This window comes from Protopterus annectens, chromosome 14.part0, assembly GCF_019279795.1.
Source record: "Protopterus annectens isolate FY-2018-M chromosome 14.part0, PAN1.0, whole genome shotgun sequence".
NCBI classification, from domain to species: domain Eukaryota; kingdom Metazoa; phylum Chordata; order Ceratodontiformes; family Protopteridae; genus Protopterus; species Protopterus annectens.
The window spans coordinates 1,106,374,573-1,106,396,655 of record NC_056748.1 but is presented as its reverse complement, the minus strand read 5'-3'; positions in this window follow the sequence as shown (position 1 = coordinate 1,106,396,655).

The window sequence follows — 22,083 nt, the reverse complement described above, 5'->3', positions numbered from 1 at the left end:
GCAGCAGAAACCCTACCAACAGAATATCTAACCATTCCAACAGAAACAATAGCATACCATGTATTACTTCTCATCAACTCATCCATAAATGAAAATCATATCCTCACCCTCTGGAAAACATTGTATATTATATATACCCTTTCACAAAAGTTGCACATCCACAAATTTTTCTAATTACAGATCCATAGCTATGCTATCATCTTGACTAAGATCCTTGAAAAATGTATTCATACCCAATTCATAGATTACCTAAGATCAATCTCATTACATTGGCTTCAGACCCAATTATAACACTACAACTGCCCTTTTTAGCTTTGCAAACAATATCAGAAATGAAAGGAACAAAGGGAACCTTGTCTTTTCTGTTATTTTACATCTATCAAGGGCATCTGACCTACTCCAACAAAAACTTCCAGAGGAACTTTACTCCTTAAAACTCTCAGAATCAGTATTTTTCTGTTTCACACCTACATCTCTGGCAGGCTTAAGGAAGTGATGTGGCAACATATATTCTCTGCCTTTCTTTCTGTCTCCATAGATGCAAGACTCTTTTACTTTTTAATATTTATGCAAATTCACTCCACAACGATTTTAAAGATGCCTCTGTAATTCAATCTGTAGATGGCTCTAACTTCACCTGCTTCACTCAAACTATACTAGATTCCAAATAATTACACGTCTCTTTCTCTTCTTCTGAAGTCTGGCTGTCTAACTCTCAGCTACTTCTATACCCTGACAAATGAAACACATGCCTTTTACCCTCAAACATAGCACAGAGCTAAAATATTATTTAACGATTACCTTTAGCAATAACTCACTCCTTATATTCATACCAAAAACTGAGGAGCTCAATGTAATTATTTACAAAAATCTGAAATTTTGCCAGCATGCATTTCATGTAATAAAAAAAAAATCAAAAACTTGGGACACCCTAGTGTAACAGCATTGTTTAAATATAACCACACCTGTCTATGGTGCTGTCATACCCTGGTGTAAAAGCATCATTTACACATAGCCACACCTGTCTATGGTGCTGTCGTACACTAGTGTAACAGCATTGTTTACATATAGCCACAAGTGTCCATGGTGCAGTCGTACCCTAGTGTAACAGTATCACTTACATATAGCCACACCTGTCTATGGTGCTGTCATACCCTAGTGTAACAGCATCATTTACATATAGCCACACCTGTCTATGATGCTGTCATATCCTAGTGTAACAGCATTGTTTACATATAGCCACACCTGTCTATGTCCCTGTTGTACCCTAGTGTAACAGCATTATTTACATATAGCCACACCTATCAATGGTGCTGTTGTACCCTAGTGTAACAACATTGTTTACAGATAGACACACCTGCCTATGGTGCTGTTGTACCCTAGTGTAACAGCACTGTTTACATATAGCCACACCTGTCTATGTTGCTGTCATACCCTAATGTAACAGCATTGTTTAAATATAGCCACCCCTGTCTATGCTGCTGTCATACCCTAGTGTAACAGCATTGTTTACATATAGCCACACCTGTCTATGGTGCTGTCGTACCCTAGTGTAACAGCATTGTTTACACATAGCCACACCTATCTATGGTGCTGTCGTAACCTAAAGTAAAAACACTTTTTAGATATAGCCACACTTGTCTATGGTGCTGTTGTACCCTAGTGTAACAGCATTGTTTACATAAAACCACACATGTCTAGGGTGCTCTCCTATCCTAGTGTAACAACAATGTTTACATAAAGCCACACATATCTATGGCCCTGTCATTCCCTAGTGTAACAGCATTGTTTGCATATAGCCACACCTGTCTATGGTGCTGTCGTAACATAGTGTAGCAGCATTGCTTACACATATAGCCACACCTGTCTATGGTGCTGTCGTACACTAGTAAAACAGCATTGTTTACATATAGCCACACCTGTCTATGGTGCTGTCATACACTAGTGTAACAGCATTGTTTACATCTAGCCACACCTGTCTATGGTGCTGTCGTACCCTAGTGCAACAACATCATTTACATGTATCCACACCTGTCTATGTTGCTGTCGTACCCTAGTGTAACAGCATTGTTTAAATATAGCCACACCTGTCTATGGTGCTGTCGTACCCTAGTGTAATAGCATTGTTTACACATAGCCACACCTGTCTATGGTGCTGTCGTAACCTAATGTAAAAAAACTTTTTAGATCTAGCCACACCTGTCTATGGTGCTGTTGTACCCTAGTGTAATAGCATCATTTACATATAGCCAAACCTGTCTATGGTGCTGTCGTACCCCAGTATAACAGCATCATTTAAATATAGCAAAACCTGTCTATGGTGCTGTCGTACACTCGTGTAACAGCATCATTTACATATAGCCACACCTGTCTATGGTCCTGTCCTATTTTAGTGTAACAGCATCATATACATATAGCCACACTTGTCTATGATCCTGTCGTACCCTAGTGTAAAAGCATTGTTTACATATAGCCACACCTGTCTATGGTGCTGTCGTACCCTAGTGTAACAGCATCATTTATATGTAGCCACACCTGTCTATGTTGCTGTCGTACCCTAGTATAACAGCATTGTTTAAATATAGCCACACCTGTCTATGGTGCTTTCATATCCTAGTGTAATAGATTGTTTACACATAGCCACACCTGTGCTATGGTGCTGTCGTAACCTAGTGTAAAAAAATGTTTTAGATGTAGCCACACCTGTCTATGGTACTGTTGTACCCTAGTGTAACAGCATTGTTTACATAAAAGCACACATGTCTGTGGTGCTCTCCTATCCTAGTGTAACAGCAATGTTTACATAAAGCCACACATATCTATGACCCTGGCATTCCCTAGTGTAACAGAATTGTTTGCATATAGCCACACCTGTCTATGGTCCTGTCTTATCCTAGTATAACAGCATCATTCAAATATAGCCAAACCTGTCTATGGTGCTGTCGTACCCTCGTGTAAAAGCATCATTTACATATAGCCACACTTGTCTATGGTCCTGTCTTATCCTAGTGTAACAGCATCATTTACATATAGCCACACCTGTCTATGGTCCTGTCTTATCCTAGTGTAACAGTATCATTTACATATAGCCACACCTGTCTATGGTCCTGTCGTACCCTAGTGTAAAAGCATTGTTTACATATAGCCACACCTGTCTATGGTGCTGTCGCACCCTAGTGAAACAGCATTGTTTACATATAGCCACACCTGTCTATGGTGCTGTCATTCCCTAGTGTAAGAGCATTGTTTATATATAGCCACACCTGTATATGGTCCTGTCGTACCCTAGTGTAACAGCATCAGTTACATATAGCCACACCTGTTTTTGGTGCTTTCGTACCCTAGTGTAACAGCATTGTTTACATATACCCACACTTGCCTATTGTCCAGCCTTACCCTTGTGTAACAGCATCATTTACATATAGCCACACCTGTCTATGGCCCTGTCGTTCCCTAGTATAACAGCATCATATACATATAGCCACACCTGTCTATGGTTCTGTCATAGCCTAGTGTAACAGCATCATTTACATATAGCCACACCTGTCTATGGTCCTGTTGTACCCTAGTGTAACAGCATCATTTAAATATAGCCACACCTGTCTATGGTGCTTTCGTACCCTAGTGTAACAGCATTGTTTACATAATGCCACACCTATCTATGGTCTTGTCATACCCTAGTGTAACAGCATTGTTTACATATACCCACACCTGTCTATTCTCCAGTCTTACCCTAGTGTAACAGCATCATTTACATATAGCCACACCTGTCTATGGCCCTGTCATTGCCTAGTGTAACAGCTTCATATATATATAGCCACACCTGTCTATGGTGCTGTCATACCCTAGTGTAACAGCATCATTTATATATATATTTACATATAGACACACCTGTCTATGGTGCTGTCATACCTTAGTGTAACAGCATTGTTTACATATAGCCACACCTGTCTATGGTGGTGTCGTACCATAGTGTAAAAGCATTGTTTACAAATAGCCACACCTGTCTATGGTGCTGTCATACCATAGTGTAACAGCATTGTTTACATATAGCCACACCTGTCTATGGTCCTGTCATACCCTAGTGTAACAGCATAATTTACATATAGCCACAGCTGTCTATGGCCCCGTCGTTCCTTAGTGTAACAGCATCATTTACATCTAGCCACACCTGTCTATGGTTCTGTTGTACTCAAGAGCAGCAGCATCATTTACATATAGCCACACCTGTCTATGGTGCTGTTGTACTCTAGTTTAACAGCATTGTGTAACCATAGCCACACATGTCTATGGTGATGTCGTACCATAGTGTAACAGCACTGTTTACACATAGCCACACCTGTCTATGGTGATGTTGTACCCTAGTGTGACAGCATCATTTATATATAGCTGCACTTGTCTATGGTGCTATTGTACCTTAGTGTAACAGCATCATTTACATATAGTCACACCTGTCTATGGTGCTGTTGTACCCTAGTGTAACAGCATTGTTTACATATAGCCACACCTGTCTTTGGCCCTGTCATTCCCTAGTGTAACAGCATCATTTACATAAAGCCACACATGTCTATGGCCCTGTCATTCCCTAGTGTATACAACAGCATCATTTACATATAGCCACACCTGTCTATCATGCTGTCGTTCACTAGTGTAACAGCATCATTTACATATAAACACACCTGTCTATGGTCCTGTTGTACCCTAGTTTAACATCATCATTTACATATAGCAACACCTGTCTATGGCTCTGTCGTTCCCTAGTGTAACAGCATTGTTTACATATAGCCAGACCTGTCTATGGTCCTGTCGTACCCTAATGTAACAGCATCTTTTACATATTGCCACACCTGTCTATGGTGCTGTCATACTCTAGTGTAACAGCATCCTTTATATATAGCCACACCTGTCTATGGCCCTGTCAATCCCTAGTGTAACAGTATAGTTTAAATATAGCCACACCTGTCTATGGTGCTGTCCTAGCCTAGTGTATCAGCATCGTTTACATAAAACCACACATGTCTATAGCCCTGTCATACTCTAGTGTAACATCATTGTTTACATATAGCCACACCTGTCAATGGTCCTGTTGTACCCTAGTATAACAGCATCATTTCCATATAGCTACACCTGTCTATGGTGCTGTCGCACCCTAGTGTAACACCACTTTTTGCATATAGCAACACCTGTCTATGGTGTTGTCGTACCCTAGTGTATCAGCATTGTTTACATAAAGCCACACATGTCTATGGCCCTGTCGTTCACTAGTGTAACAGCATTATTTTCATATTGCCAGACCTGTTTATGGTCCTGTTGTACTCTAGTGTAACAGCTTCTTCTTCTTCATTTGGCTTTTCCCAGTTAGGGGTCACCACAGTGGATCACATGTCCTCTCATGATTGGCAGTGGAGTTTTACAGTGTTGAGTTGATAGCCCAGCACCCAACCTTCCACAGAAGGCACACACACACACATGCCCTCTCACCTATGGCCAATTTAGAGTGTTCAATCCACCTTCAGCATGTCTGTGGGATGTGGTGGGAAACCAGAGCACCCAGAGGAAACCCACGTGACCACAGGGAGGACATGCAGACTCCGCAAAAAATGCACCCCAGCTGCGGATCGAACCGGAGAACCTCTTGCTGTGAGGTGACAATGCTAACCGCTGCACCACCGTGGCCGCCCTGTAGTCTAGTGTAACAGCATTGTTTACATATAGCCACACCTGTCTATGGCCCTGTCAATCCCTAGTGTAACAGCATAGTTTACTTATAGCCACACCTGTCTATTGTGCTGTCCTATCCTTGTGTATCAGCATCGTTTACATAAAACCACACATGTCTATAACCCTGTCATACTCTAGTGTAACAGCATTGTTACATATAGCCACACCTGTCAATGGTCCTGTCGTACCCTAGTATGATAGCATCATTTACAAATAGCTACACCTGTCTATGGTGCTGTCGTACCCTAGTGTAACAGCATTGTTTACATAAAGTCACACATGTCTATGGCCCTGTCGTTCATTAGTGTAACAGCATTATTTACATATTGCCAGACCTGTCTATGGTCCTGTCATACTCTAGTGTAGCTGCTTCTTCTTCTTCTTCTTTCAGCTTTTCCCGGTTAGGGGTCGCCACAGCGGATCACATGTCCGCTCATGATTGGCAGTGGAGTTTTACTGTGTTGAGTTGACAGCCCAGCGCCCAACCTTTGCTCAGAAGGCACACACACACATGCACTCACACCAAGGGCAAATTTAGTGTTCCATCCACTTACAGCATGTCTTTGGGATGTGGGGGGAAAACAGAGCACCTGGAGGAAACCCATGCAACCACAGGGAGGACATGCAGACTCCGCACAGAAGGCAACCCAGTGGAGGATCGAACCGGAGAACCTCTTGCTCTGAGGTGACAACGCTAACCACTGCACCACCGTGGCCGCCCTGTACTCTAGTGTAACAGCATTGTTTACTTATAGCCACCCCTGTCTATGGTGCTGTCATACCCTAGTGTAACAGCATTATTTTCATATAGCCACTCCTGTCTATGGCCCTGTCAATCCCTAGTGTAACAGCATCATTTACATATAGCCACACCTGTCTATGGTGCTGTCGTAGCCAAGTTTATCAGCATCATTTACATATAGCCACACCTGTCTATGGTGCTGTCGTAGCCTAGTGTAACAGCATTATTTACATATAGCCACTCCTGTCTATGGCCCTGTCAATCCCTAGTGTAACAGCATCATTTACATATAGCCACACCTGTCTATGGTGCTGTCATACCCTAGTGTACAAGAGAAAAGAAATCCAGCACCCCGAGCAGTAGTAGCTTAAAGTCTTTTATTAAACCAGAACAGTTTCAGCCATCAGCTTTCTTCAGTGGTTTGATAATTACACAACCATAAGCCATATTTATTAGTATTTTGAACTAGGCAGTATGACATCATTTCCTGTATTCATGAAAACATCACCAAAACATAATAATATGTATGAATAAACCTAAAAAGTACAAAGGTCGATAAGTATATATTAATAATAAAATGTATATCAAAATTGAGATTATGCATCAATAAATTTGTAATATGACAACAGTCCTGTAGTTCATTATAACAAATAGAACAAAAATGGTGTTATAACATATAAGTAGATTACAGTTAATAGCGGCAATAGCCCTTCACAATTTATCATTAAGACCAGGTGGAAATAAACCACCTAGTTTTACAATCCATTTTATTTCTTTTTGGTTTAACAATTTGTGCCATCCAGTTTTAAAGTTTCTATTGCCAGAAATCTTATCAATAATAATAAAGGAAAACTGGGCCGTTTTATGTATCAAAGAATGTTTGTACCAAAGCATTGGTGGGCCTGGCATTCCTTATATCACCCAAATGTTCAGAAATATGAATTCTAAACTGTCTGGATGTTTGTCCAATGTAAAATGCCCTGCATGTACATGTGGCCAAATAAATCACCCAATCTGTGCTACAATTTGCAAAATAATTAATATTATATACCTTGCCTGTGTTCTTGCTTGTGAATTCCTTGGTAGTAAATACATATTTACAAAAAGAGCAATGGCCACAAGTGTGACTGCCAATAAGATTGTCTCCCAACAAAGTAGTCTGAGCCATAGAAACATCCAATGATGTAGTTCTTTTGTAATAAGAAAAGTGTGACCCTAGGCTTTTACCTTTACGGTATGAAAACAGACATCTGTTGTCCAACCAGTTTGCTAGATGTGTATTTGTTGTTAATATATTCCAATGATTGTTGATAATGTCCATCAATTGATAGGTATTCCTACCAAAGGTGGTTACTAACCTTGGTGTCTGTACAGAAGAACTGGCAACTTTGGATTTATAACCCAAGAAAGTGTCCCTTGATAAATTTTTGGTCATTTGGACTGCAGAATGAACATCCATTTTATTATAACCTCTCTGTAGGAATCTATTCAAGAGATCATTCTGACAATTCTCAAGGTCCATATTAGATGAACATATTCTCTTAATCCTAATGAATTGTGATTTAGGAATATTTTTTATAATATGTCTAGGATGTAAGCTAGAGGCATGTAATAGACTGTTGTATGTTGGGTATTTTCTGTGCACAGTGGTACGAAGAGTGTTGTCCAGTTCCCTACACAAATGGACATCCAAAAAAATCAATCTGCTGCAGATTATAATTAACCGAAAATTCTATGCCCCATTTGTTACTGTTAAGATATTCAACAAATTCCATAAGGTACTCTGTGCCCACTTTCCAAACAAGCCAACAATTGTCCAGAAAACGTCTCCAAATGTCGATTTCTGGCATGTATAAGTTGTGTAATTCACTATATATAATCTGATCTTCAACATATCCCATAAAGAGATCAGCATATATTGGTGCGAAAGAGGCACCCATCGCCATACCAGGAATTTGCCAGAAACATTGGTTTTGGAAATAGAACACGTTCTTGGTTAGAACGTGTTCCGCCATGCAGATTAGTAGGGTGTTAAATCCGGGACTATAAATGTTGATCTTCTGTAGCCAATATTCCAGTGCCATTAGACCAGCCCAATGTGGTATGCTAATATACAGTGATGTAACATCTAAAGTACACATAAGTCAATCTGGTTCAAGTTGGGATTCAGAAACAATCTGTAGGAACTCCGTGGTGTCCTGTAATCTGGCCCGTACATATGGTAACAAAGGTTTTAAATATTGTGTCAGAAAAAACGATAGTGGTTCAGTAAGTGAACCCATACCTGAAATAATAGGCCTGCCTGGTGGCGTATTTTGGGACTTGTGAATCTTAGGCAATAGATATAGATATTGCTTGACTGGATCTTGATTGGTTAAATGAAATCTAGTTTTAGTACTAATGATACCTTCCTCAACTGCTAGCTGTAAAAAAATCATCAATTTGTTTTTTGAATTTGGGGGTAGGGTCAATAGGCATATGTAAATAATGCTGAGTGTTCGACACCTGTCTGATTCCCTCATCCCAGTAATAACTGGAATTCATGACCACAATGGCCCCACCCTTATCTGAAGGAAGAATGGTGATGTCAGTATTGTTTTTAAAATTCATAAGAGCATGTTGTTCCTCAACATTTAGGTTATTTCTAAGAGTGTTCCCTGAACCCAACTGATGGTGTAAATCTTTAATAACAGCATTCTGGAATATGGCTACATGTTTGTCCATGGGAAGACAAAACTTGGATGGTAAAAATTTTGATATACATTTTATTATTAATATTCTTATTATACTTTCTATATACTTATCGACCTTTGTACTTTTTAGGTTTATTCATACATATTATTATGTTTGGGTGATGTTTTCATGAATACAGGAAATGATGTCATACTGCCTAGTTCAAAATATTAATAAATATGGCTTATGGTTGTGTAATTATCAAAGCACTGAAGAAAGCTGATGGCTGAAACCAGTCTGGTTTAATAAAAGACTTTAAGCTACTACTGCTCGGGGTGCTGGATTTCTTTTCTCTTGTGCATGTTTGGTTTATCCGTGTACCAACCATACTTGCTAGTCTGTTCTTTCTCTACGTACCCTAGTGTAACAGCATCATTTACATGTAGACACACCTGTCTATGTTGCTGTCGTACCCTAGTGTAACAGCATTGTTTAAATATAGCCACACCTGTCTATGGTGCTGTCGTACCCTAGTGGTAAGTAGTACTAAACTAAACCAAACACTTTAATGCAGAATTATTTCAAACTGAGCTCAGAGCATGCAACTGGAACCCTTTAAAATCCCTTCCACTTGAAGAGGCTGTAAAGTATTTTAATTCTTGATAAGCATGCTCCTAAATGTTCCATCAGAATGAAGTCCAACACAACCACATGGCTCTTGAATGAAACTAGAAATCAAATTCTACTTAGGAACAAAGTCTGGGCCAAATGGAGATCTAATAGAAATAGCTCTGATCATCTCCATTTTAGGCAGCTTAGAAATAGTACAAAAAAGGCAGTACTTACTGACAAAACAAACTACTACTGTAAACTTCAACAAACTCATCAAAATAATCCACAAAAGTTCTGGTATTGCATAAATAAGCTCCTTTCCCCCGGTAACTCCCGAACACCCACCCCACTTGATGCAGATCCAAATACTCCCCATCAAACTGTCAATACCTTTAACTTTTTCTTCACTGAGACTATACAATCTCTAGCTAGTCAACTTATCTCTGATAACTCCAGCCTTCCCATCAACTTACCACATTCTTCCTCTAAATTCAAACTACAACCCTTCTCTACTTCTCTCATCTATAAATTTATTCAAAAACTCAAGCCATATACTCCATCTGCTGATGAATTTCCTTCCCAATATCTCCAAAAAGCAGCCAAAGTAATTGCCTACCCTATCTCTATACTTATAAATAGGACAATCCAAGAAGGAACCATCCCAGATATCTGGAAAATCTCCCATATTATCCCCTTACATAAAGGTGGGAACTCCAATGATTACACTAACTATCGGCCAATTGCTCTTTTATCACCCTTAGCAAAAATTATGGAGAAATGCATTCACCAACAACTTTTACATCATCTCTCTCTACATAACTTAATAGCAAGCTGTCAACATGGCTTTAGGCCATCACATAGTACCACCACTGCCCTCATATCCTTTACAGAGACCATCAATAGTAACCGCAACAAAAACATCCTCTCATCTGCACTCTTCATCGACCTCTCTAAAGCCTTCGACATGGTTAACCATACCCTCCTAATTAATATTTTTGAATCTCTTTCCTTTGATTCTATGGCCATTAAATGGTTTAGATCATACCTCAGCAATAGGCAACAGGCAGTTCTCTGGGAAAATCAAACTTCTTCCTTTTTACCTGCCACCATTGGGGTCCCTCAGGGCTCCATTCTTGGACCACTTCTTTATTCCTTATTTATTAATGATCTCCATGTAGCAATTCCTCAAGCCACCTGTATTCAATATGCAGATGACTCCACACTAATATGCGCAGCAACCTCTCCAACTGAACTATACTCTCTTACTCAAAATGTTTTCAATACTGTAGAAACATGGTTTACCAAACTTTGCCTCCTTCTTAATGCCAAAAAAGCAAAACTCCTTCTCTTCACACCCACTACTAGGTCCACCCCCTTAGACTTCTCAATCTCTTCAAATAATGGCACTGTCATTTTCCCTGACTCTACCACCAAAGTTTTAGGAATAACCATTGACAAAAATCTCTCATTTAATCACCATATAAACACCACCATTAAAATAGTCAACAGAAAAAAAGGATCCTTATATAGAATAAAACCTTTCTTAACCTCAACAGCCAGAGCCAAGATCGCTCACTCCCATCTAATCTCAACTCTTCTGTATGCCTCACCTATATTTACAAACCTTAAGAAAACTAACCTCAACAAATTAGCAACTTCCTACAATAATATTGCCAGATTCGCTACTGGCAACCCCTTCAGAACTCACCACTGTTGTAATCTTAGGCAACTAGACTGGCTGGAATTCCAAAACAATCTGATAATCCCCCAACTCACAATTGCCCACAAAATATTTTACCAACCCAGTAATACCCCTATACTCTCAAAACTCTTAATCCCATATAATAATCTGAACTCCTTATGCTCTTCTAGCAAACTCCTTGCAAGCTTAACTAAATCTAATAATACAGCTGGTGACTCTCTGTTTACTAACACAGCAGGAAAAAACTGGAACCTGCTACCCAATGAACTAACACTAATTACATCGTTGCTACTCTTTAAACAAAAACTAAAAAAACACCTCCAAAGGCACTGGCTATGCCCTTGTAGTAACCCTGACTAACAACCGTCTTTTACCCCTGTTTCTTCCTCTTCTAACCATACTTCGAAACATTTAAATACAGTCTTGTAATTAAGACTGACACTATTTAAACTCTAATCAACTTATTGCTTAAATCCTTTAACCTGATGTGAACTATTGTACATAACACTTACTGTATTATATCTGTTTTAGCTTTCTTAAGCAATATTATGTTCACTGTTACTTTTCTTAAGTGTCTTTGATCTCTGAAATGTTATAACTACCTGTTTTATTTGGTTTATTAATCCTATAGTTAACATGTAACAATATTTTTACATATTTGTATTATCTGTGTGGAGCTTTTCTCCCCGGGCCTCTACTGAAAATGGATATATATCCAGCTAGACTAGCCCGGTTAACAAATGTAAAATAATAAATAATAATAATAATAATAATAATAATAATAATAGTGTAATAGCATTGTTTACACATAGCCACACCTGTTCTATTGTGCTGTCGTAACCTAGTGTAAAAAACGTTTTATATATAGCCACACCTGTCTATGGTGCTGTTGTACCCTAGTGTAACATCATTGTTTACATACAAGCACACATGTCTGTGGTGCTCTCCTATCCTAGTGTAACAGCAATGTTTACATAAAGCCACACATATCTATGGCCTTGTCATTCCCTAATGTAACATTTCTATGGTGCTGTCGCACCCAAGTGAAACAGCATTGTTTACATATAGCCACACCTGTCTATGGTGCTGTCATTCCCTAGTGTAACAGCATTGTTTATATATAGCCACACCTGTATATGGTCCTGTCGTACCCTAGTGGAATAGCATCGTTTACATATAGCCACACCTATCTATGGTGCTTTTGTACCCTAGTGTAACAGCATTGTTTACATATACCCACAGCTGTCTATTGTCCAGTCTTACCCTAGTGTAACAGCATCATTTACATATACCCACACCTGTCTATGGCCCTGTTGTTCCCTAGTGTAACAGCATCATATACATATAGCCACACCTGTCTATGGTTTTGTCATATCCTAGTGTAACAGCAATATTTACATATAGCCACACCTGTCTATGGTCCTGTCATACCCTAGTGTAACAGCATAATTTAAATATAGCCACACCTGTCTATGGTGCTGTCGTACCATAGTGTAACAGCATTGTTTACATATAGCCACACCTGTCTATGGTGCTGTCATACCTTAGTGTAACAGCATTGTTTACATATAGCCACACCTGTCTATGGTGCTGTCGTACCATAGTGTAACAGCATTATTTACATATAGCCACACCTGTCTATGGTGCTGTCGTACCATAGTGTAACAGCATTGTTTACATATAGCCACACCTGTCTATGGTCCTGTTGTACCCTAGTGTAACAGCATAATTTACATATAGCCACAGCTGTCGATGGCCCTGTCATTCCCTAGTGTAACAGCATCATTTACATCTAGCCACACCTGTCTATGGTTCTGTTGTACCCTAGTGTAACAGCATCATTTGCATATAGCCACACCTGTCTATGGTGCTGTCGTACCCTAGCTTAACAGTATTGTTTAACCATAGCCACACCTGTCTATGGTGGTGTCGTACCCTAGTGTGACAGCATCATTTATATATAGAGCAAGAAAAAACAGAAGTTACTGGCAAAGACACAAAAACGTCCAGAAAGCAGTCTCTGTAATAAATAGAAAAAAGGACGCTGACAGCTGTAGATATCCAACAAGGCCTTTACTCAGTGCTGAACACAAGCGCTTTCACTAATAAGCTTCTTCAGGTGTATACTAAGCACTATAGCACACACACCCTTTATACCAGCTGACACATCATAGGTTCACATTCCTGAGATACTCTAATTATCTTAAAGGCACTAAACATATATATTTAAATATATTTTAAAAACACATGTTCTTAACACATTAAACAACACTATAACACACAATATCAATACAATTTACTTAATTTCACATGGAAAAACATGCATAAGCATTTAATATTCAAAACATTTTAAAATCATATATTACTACCTCCTAAGGGGCCTCTTCTTCAATCTAGGTTTTATAGGGATGCACTCATTCAGCCCATGCCCTCTGTGCTTCTTAATTTGGTGATCCATATGGCTTCCAAATTTTCTGTTCTATTACAAATATCTCCTTGTCTTAAACTTTCTTGCAACAGACAGATAACCCTAAAACTAAACACATGTGAACTATCTGTAGCAGCTACATATTTGGAAAGGGCATTGGTCTGACTCCTTTCCTGATGTTATATATATGTTCCCTGATACGCCTCTAAAATATCTGTCTGTCTTGCCAATGTAGAATTTGGAACATACTCTACAACTGGCAAGATAGACCACGTGTCTACTATTGCATGTGGCAGAAACATGAAAAAAATATTCCTTATTTTGATCTGGATGGTAAAAGGAATTACCTGTGTATATATAACTGCACCAGTTGCAAGCGCCACATTCAGTAGTACCTGTAGGAGCAACTTGCACTCTATTCTCCTTTGGATAGCATAACCTCCTTTTAATGGACTTCTCATTCCTATAGCTAAATCTAGGTACCACATCAACCAGGCCCGCTATGGTATTATCTGTAAGTAATACTTGCCAGTGCAGAGTATGTTCCAAATTCTACATTGGCAAGACAGACAGAAGAAAGTTTAAGACAAGGAGATATTTGTAATAGAACAGAAAATTTGGAAGCCATATGGATCACCAAATTAAGAAGCACAGAGGCCCCTTAGGAGGTAGTAATATATGATTTTAAAATGTTTTGAATATTAAATGCTTATGCATGTTTTTTCCATGTGAAATTAAGTAAATTGTATTGATATTGTGTGTTATAGTGTTGTTTAATGTGTTAAGAACATGTGTTTTTAAAATATATTTAAATATATATGTTTAGTGCCTTTAAGATAATTAGAGTATCTCAGGAATGTGAACCTATGATGTGTCAGCTGGTATAAAGGGTGTGTGTGCTATAGTGCTTAGTATACACCTGAAGAAGCTTATTAGTGAAAGCGCTTGTGTTCAGCACTGAGTAAAGGCCTTGTTGGATATCTACAGCTGTCAGCGTCCTTTTTTCTATTTACTACAGAGACTGCTTTCTGGACGTTTTTGTGTCTTTGCCAGTAACTTCTGTTTTTTCTTGCTCTGTTTTTATACTGGCATTTACGCATAGATGGCTGAAGAGATTATTGAAATGGACTTACCTAATGCTGTGACTGATACTTGTTTAAATAATGTGAAACTGCAACAGTATTTATTAAGTATACCAGGGGGGGGTTAATCCCCTGGTGAACTGTAAAGATACGGTTCCACAAACAAGAGATGAGAACTTTGATGTTATTGCCTTGAAGACCAGATTATTTAGTCTAGAGAAAGAACTCTATAGACTTAAAAGGAGCCAGTATCAGAAGTATCATCTTGAAGTGTGCCTAGCAGAGCAAATTATACCTCGAGGTTTACGTGTATTAAAAATGCCATCCTTCCATAATGGAGATGATCTATTATTAATGGAATGGCAGAAACTGAATCTACAGACTAGCTTCAGCTATCTACGTTTATTGATATCAGCAGCTGAGAGGGAAATGGCGAGTATATCTAATACCATTAACAAAATGTACTGTGAAATAATTGAACAGTATCCAGTCGGTATTGTAGACTGTTATATAAGTGAAATATTGAATTCGCTAATGTCCTATGAGAACAAGGTACAGAAAACTAAAATAGAAAAGATCCTGAGGGATAGATCTGATTTCCGAACCGGGAACATCTTTACTTGGCCCCGAGAGGAGCGTGGGCAAGTAGGACGACCTATGCAGGACACCGTGATTAGAGAGGAAATCGTAACGTCGGCTACCAGGCTACAAGGGCAGAAGTGCCGGTGACGTCAGGACAGTGAAATGGAGAGACAGCGATAGTGAATTCAGTTGCTCCGGTTGTTTCGAATCCGTTTGAACAAACGAGAAGAAGAAAAACTTTTACTACAACTGCGCAAGTTCATCGAGAGAGGTTCGAGTCTGATGACACTAGCATTACAGGCCCTAGTGATTTTTTACAAAAGCACAGCCTGGAGTTTCCGCTGCCCATGAGAGAGAACTCCAATGCTTCACTGAGAGAACAGTCGAGGGGCAGGAGTCTGACGTGAGGCAAACGGAAGTGGGACAATGCCTCCAAGAATCAGTTAAGTATCAAGAGGGCCTTCTCAAATGCAAAGAGGGACTGATTTTTAACCTTTCTAGTGTCAGTTTGACAGAATACCAGATGTCGGTTTTGCAGAAGGGTTTATCCTTTATACCGACAAGTAAATCATGTTATGCAGATGCCATTCTTGACATTAAAACTTTTACCAGGAATTTAACTTTGAAATCAATGTTTTGTACAGATGGCAATGACAGAGGACATAATATGTTTGTGAGACCGAGTACTTTTATACCTAACCTGAATCCTATTATCAATGCATTTGAGAAGCTTTGTATTAGGGATGTATATGATGAATGCATGAAAGCTAATCCATGTGTTAAAAGCAGGGGTTATTCTAATCTAAACAAGAATGAAACAGCAGCACTAAAAGAACTAGAGAATGATGTATTACAATCAGACCAGCTGATAAAGGAGGTCTGATTGTTGTTATGGATAGGGATTGGTATGAAATGAAAATGCTAGAGAGTTTAGCAGATAGAATGTTTTATGAGGAATTAAACATTTTACAGGTCAACGAACATATAGAGACTGTGGCTTGTATGGTTAAATTTCTGTATGAACACAATAGAATAGATAAGAAATTATATGAATATCTCTTGGTGAATAAACCCTTGATACCTATTTTGCAAGGCTTACCCAAGGTGCACAAATCTAATTCTGACCCCCCTATGAGACCAATTGTCTCAGGGAGAGGCTGGTGCACCGAGCCTGCCTCTATTTACGTTGAGAAATGTATTAGACCTCTGCTAAATGATTTACAGCATGTACTTAGAGACACAGAACATTTTCTTAGTGATTTATATGAGTCTGCGTCCGATGAGAATATTAGTAACACACTGTTTGTCTCACTGGATGTGGTCTCACTGTTTACCGTGATACCCAATGAGTTAGGAGTCAACTTAGTTCTGCAGTTTTTGAATAAGCATGCAATATATAATGAAGAGATGGTCAGTTTATTGATTGAATTATTGAAGCTAGTGCTGGAACACAATGTTTTTCTTTTTGGACATCAATTGTTCAAACAATGCAATGGCGTAGCTATGGGCACTTCTTGTGCAAATAGCTACGCCAATGCAGTTATGGTTACTTGGGAAGAGGAATATGTGCTCGCAGGTCCCTTCAAAGAACAAATACGTTTTTACCGTAGATTTGTGGATGATGTTTTTATTCTGTGGGAGGGGGATGTAGATGGTCTTAGTAGATTCTTGAATTTTATTAATAGTTCCACGGGTTTTTTACGCTTTACACATAGAGTGTCACATGAAGAGTTAGATTTTTTGGACATAGTTATTGTGAGAGATATTAATGGGTCTATTTTTACTAAACTGCATAGGAAGGATTGTCATGTGAATCACCTCCTCCACAGGAGCAGTGCACATCCACCTCATGTTTTTAAGAATGTTATTGTTAATCAAGCTATGCGGGCCTCGAGATTAAATGTGAGAGATGTAGATTTTAACAATGAGATGGATAGAGTTGTTGGATTTTTGAAGGAAAGAGGGTACAATGAAAGGGCTCTGATTGAGCAGGTGCCCGTAGTGACTCAGAAGCGAGGTTTGGAAGCAAAACCATATTTTTTAATAAGAGAGTTCCAGTGGAGAATTCCAAAGTAGACAAGAAGGAAACTAAACTGAGAATGTCCCTGAAATACACTAATGATATTGGCAGGTACACTGAGATTATTAAGAAGCACTGGCAAGTATTACTTACAGATAATACCATAGCGGGCCTGGTTGATGTGGTACCTAGATTTAGCTATAGGAATGAGAAGTCCATTAAAAGGAGGTTATGCTATCCAAAGGAGAATAGAGTGCAAGTTGCTCCTACAGGTACTACTGAATGTGGCGCTTGCAACTGGTGCAGTTATATATACACAGGTAATTCCTTTTACCATCCAGATCAAAATAAGGAATATTTTTTCATGTTTCTGCCACATGCAATAGTAGACACGTGGTCTATCTTGCCAGTTGTAGAGTATGTTCCAAATTCTACATTGGCAAGACAGACAGATATTTTAGAGAGCGTATCAGGGAACATATATATAACATCAGGAAAGGGAGTCAGACCAATGCCCTTTCCAAACATGTAGCTGCTACAGATAGTTCACATGTGTTTAGTTTTAGGGTTATCTGTCTGTTGCAAGAAAGTTTAAGACAAGGAGATATTTGTAATAGAACAGAAAATTTGGAAGCCATATGGATCACCAAATTAAGAAGCACAGAGGGGCATGGGCTGAATGAGTGCATCCCTATAAAACCTAGATTGAAGAAGAGGCCCTTAGGAGGTAGTAATATATGATTTTAAAATGTTTTGAATATTAAATGCTTATGCATGTTTTTTCCATGTGAAATTAAGTAAATTGTATTGATATTGTGTGTTATAGTGTTGTTTAATGTGTTAAGAACATGTGTTTTTAAAATATATTTAAATATATATGTTTAGTGCCTTTAAGATAATTAGAGTATCTCAGGAATGTGAACCTATGATGTGTCAGCTGGTATAAAGGGTGTGTGTGCTATAGTGCTTAGTATACACCTGAAGAAGCTTATTAGTGAAAGCGCTTGTGTTCAGCACTGAGTAAAGGCCTTGTTGGATATCATTTATATATAGCCACACTTGTCTATGCTGCTATTGTACCCTAGTGTAACAGCATCATTTACATATAGTCACACCTGCCTATGGTGCTGTTGTACCCTAGTGTAACAGCATTGTTTACACATAGCCATACCTGTCTATGGTCCTGTTGTTCCCTAGTGTAACAGCATCATTTATATGTAGCCATACCTGTCTATGGTGCTGTCGTACCTTTGTGTAACAGCATCATTTACATATAGCCACACCTGTCTATGGCCCTGTCGTTCCCTAGTGTAACAGCATCATTTACATAAAGCCACACATGTCTATGGCCCTGTCATTCCCTAGTGTAACAGCATAATTTACATATAGCCACACCTGCCTATCGTGCTGTCGTTCACTAGTGTAACAGCATCATTTACATATAACCACCCCTGTCTATGGTCCTGTCGTACCCTAGTTTAACAGCTTCATTTACATATAGCAAAACCTGTTTATGGCTCTGTCGTTCCCTAGTGTAACAGCATTGTTTACATATAGCCAGACCTGTCTATGGTCCTGTCATACCCTAACGTAACAGCATCCTTTATATATAGCCACACCTGTCTATGGCCCTGTCAATCCCTAGTGTAACAGTATAGTTTAAATATAGCCACACCTGTCTATGGTGCTGTCCTAGCCTAGTGTATCAGCATCGTTGACATAAAACCACACATGTCTATAGCCTTGTCATACTCTAGTGTAACAGCATTGTTTACATATAGCCACACCTGTCAATGGTCCTGTCGTACCCTAGTATAACAGCATCATTTACATATAGCTACACCTGTCTATGGTGCTGTTGTACCCTAGGGTAACAGCATTGTTTACATAAAGTCACACATGTCTATGGCCCTGTAGTTCACTAGTGTAACAGCATTATTTTCATATTGCCAGACCTGTCTTTGGTCCTGTCATACTCTAGTGTAACAGCTTCTTCTTCTTTTGGCTTTTCCCAGTTAGGGGGTCGCCACAGTGGATCACATGTCCGCTCATGATTGGCAGTGGAGTTTTACAGTGTCGAGTTGACAGCCCAGCACCCAACCTTCCACAGAAGGCACACACACACATGCACTCACACCTAGTGTTCAATCCACCTACAGCATGTCTTTGGGATGTGGGGGGAAACTAGAGCACCTGGAGAAACCCACGCGACCACAGGGAGGGCATGCAGACTACGCACAGAAGGCACCCCAGCTGAGGATCGAACTGGAGAACCTCGTACTGTGAGGTGACAATGCTAACCGCTGCACCACCGTGGCCGCCCTGTACTCTAGTGTAACAGCATTGTTTACATATAGCCACCCCTGTCTATGGTGCTGTCATTCCCTAGTGTAACAGCATTATTTACATATAGCCACTCCTTTCTATGGCTTTGTCAACCCCTAGTGTAACAGCATCATTTACATATAGCCACACCTGTCTATGGTGCTGTGGTAGCCTAGTGTAACAGCATCATTTACATATAGCCTCACCTGTCTATGGTGTCGTAGCCTAGTGTAATAGCATTATTTACATATAGCCACTCCTGTCTATGGCCCTGCCAATCCCTAGTGTAACAGCATCATTTACATATAGCCACACCTGTCTATGGTGCTGTTGTAGCCTAGTGTAACAGCATCGTTTGCATAAAACCACACATATCTATGGCCCTGTCTTACTCTAGTGTAACAGCATTATTTACATTTAGCCACACCTGTCAATGGTCCTGTTGTACCCTAGTGTAACAGCATGATTTATATATAGCTACACCTGCCTATGGTGCTGTTGCACCCTAGTGTAACAGCACTTTTTACATATAGCCACACCTGTCTATGGTACTGAGATAACCTAGTGTAACAGCATTGTTTGCATATAGCCACACTTGTCTATGGCCCTATCAAACCCTAGTGTAACAGCATCATTTACATATAGCCACACCTGTCTACAGAGCTGCCGTACTTTTGTGAAACAGCATTGTTTACATATAGCCACACCTCTCTATGGTTCTGTCATACTCTAGTGTAAGAGCATTGTTTACATATAGCCACACCTGTCTATGGCCCTGTTGTACTCAAGTGTAACAGCACCATTTACACATAGCCACACTTGTCTATGGTGCTGTCCTACCCTAGTGTAACAGCATCATTTACATATAGCCACACCTGTCTATGGTGCTGCCATACCCTAGTGTAAGAGCATCATTTACATATAGCCACAGCTGTCTATGGTGCTGTCACAGCCTAGTGTAAAAGCACTTTTTACATATAGCCACACCTGTCTATGGTACTGTCATACCCTAGTGTAACAGCATTATTTACATATAGCCACTCCTGTCTATGGCCCTGTCAATCCCTAGTGTAACAGCATCATTTACATATAGCCACACCTGTCTATGGTGCTGTGGTAGCCTAGTGAAACAGCATCATTTACATATAGCCACACCTGTCTATGGTGCTGTCATAACCTAGTGTAACAGCATCATTTGCATAAAACCACACATGTCTATGGCCCTGTCTTACTCTAGTGTAACAGCATTATTTACATTTAGCCACAGCTGTCAATGGTCCTGTCGTACCCTAGTGTAAAAGCGCTTTTTACATATAGCCACACCTGTCTATGGCACTGTCATAACCTAGTGTAACAGCATTGTTTGCATATAGCCACACTTGTCTATGGCCCTATCAAACCCTAGTGTAACAGCATCATTTACATATAGCCACACCTGTCTATAGAGCTGCCGTACTTTTGTGTAATAGCATTGTTTACATATAGCCACACCTCTCTATGGTCCTGTCATACTCTAGTGTAAGAGCATTGTTTACATATAGCCACACCTGTCTATGGCCCTGTTGTACTCTACTGTAACAGCACCATTTACACATAGCCACACTTGTCTATGGTGATGTCCTACCCTAGTGTAACAGCATCATTTACATATAGCCACAGCTGTCTATGATGCTGTCGCACCCTAGTGTAAAAGCACTTTTTACATATAGCCACACCTGTCTATGGTACTGTCATACCCTAGTGTAACAGCATTATTTACATATAGCCACTCCTGTCTATGGCCTTGTCAATCCCTATTGTAACAGCATAATTTACATATAGCCACAGCTGTCTATGGTGCTGCCGCACCCTAGTGTAAAAGCACTTTTTACATATAGCCACACCTGTCTATGGTGTTGTTGTAACCTAGTGTAACAGCATTGTTAACATATAGCCACACCTGTCTATGGTCCTGTCATACTCTAGTATAACAGCATTGTTTATATATACCCACACATGTCTATGGCCCTGTCGTTCCCTAGTGTAACAGCATTGTATACATAAAGCCACACATGTTTATTATGCTTTCATACCCTATTGTAACAGCATCATTTACATATAGCCACTCTTGTCTATGGTGCTGTCGTAACTTAGTGTAAAAGCACTTTTAGATATATCCACACATGCTATGGTGCTGTTGTACACTAGTGTTACAGC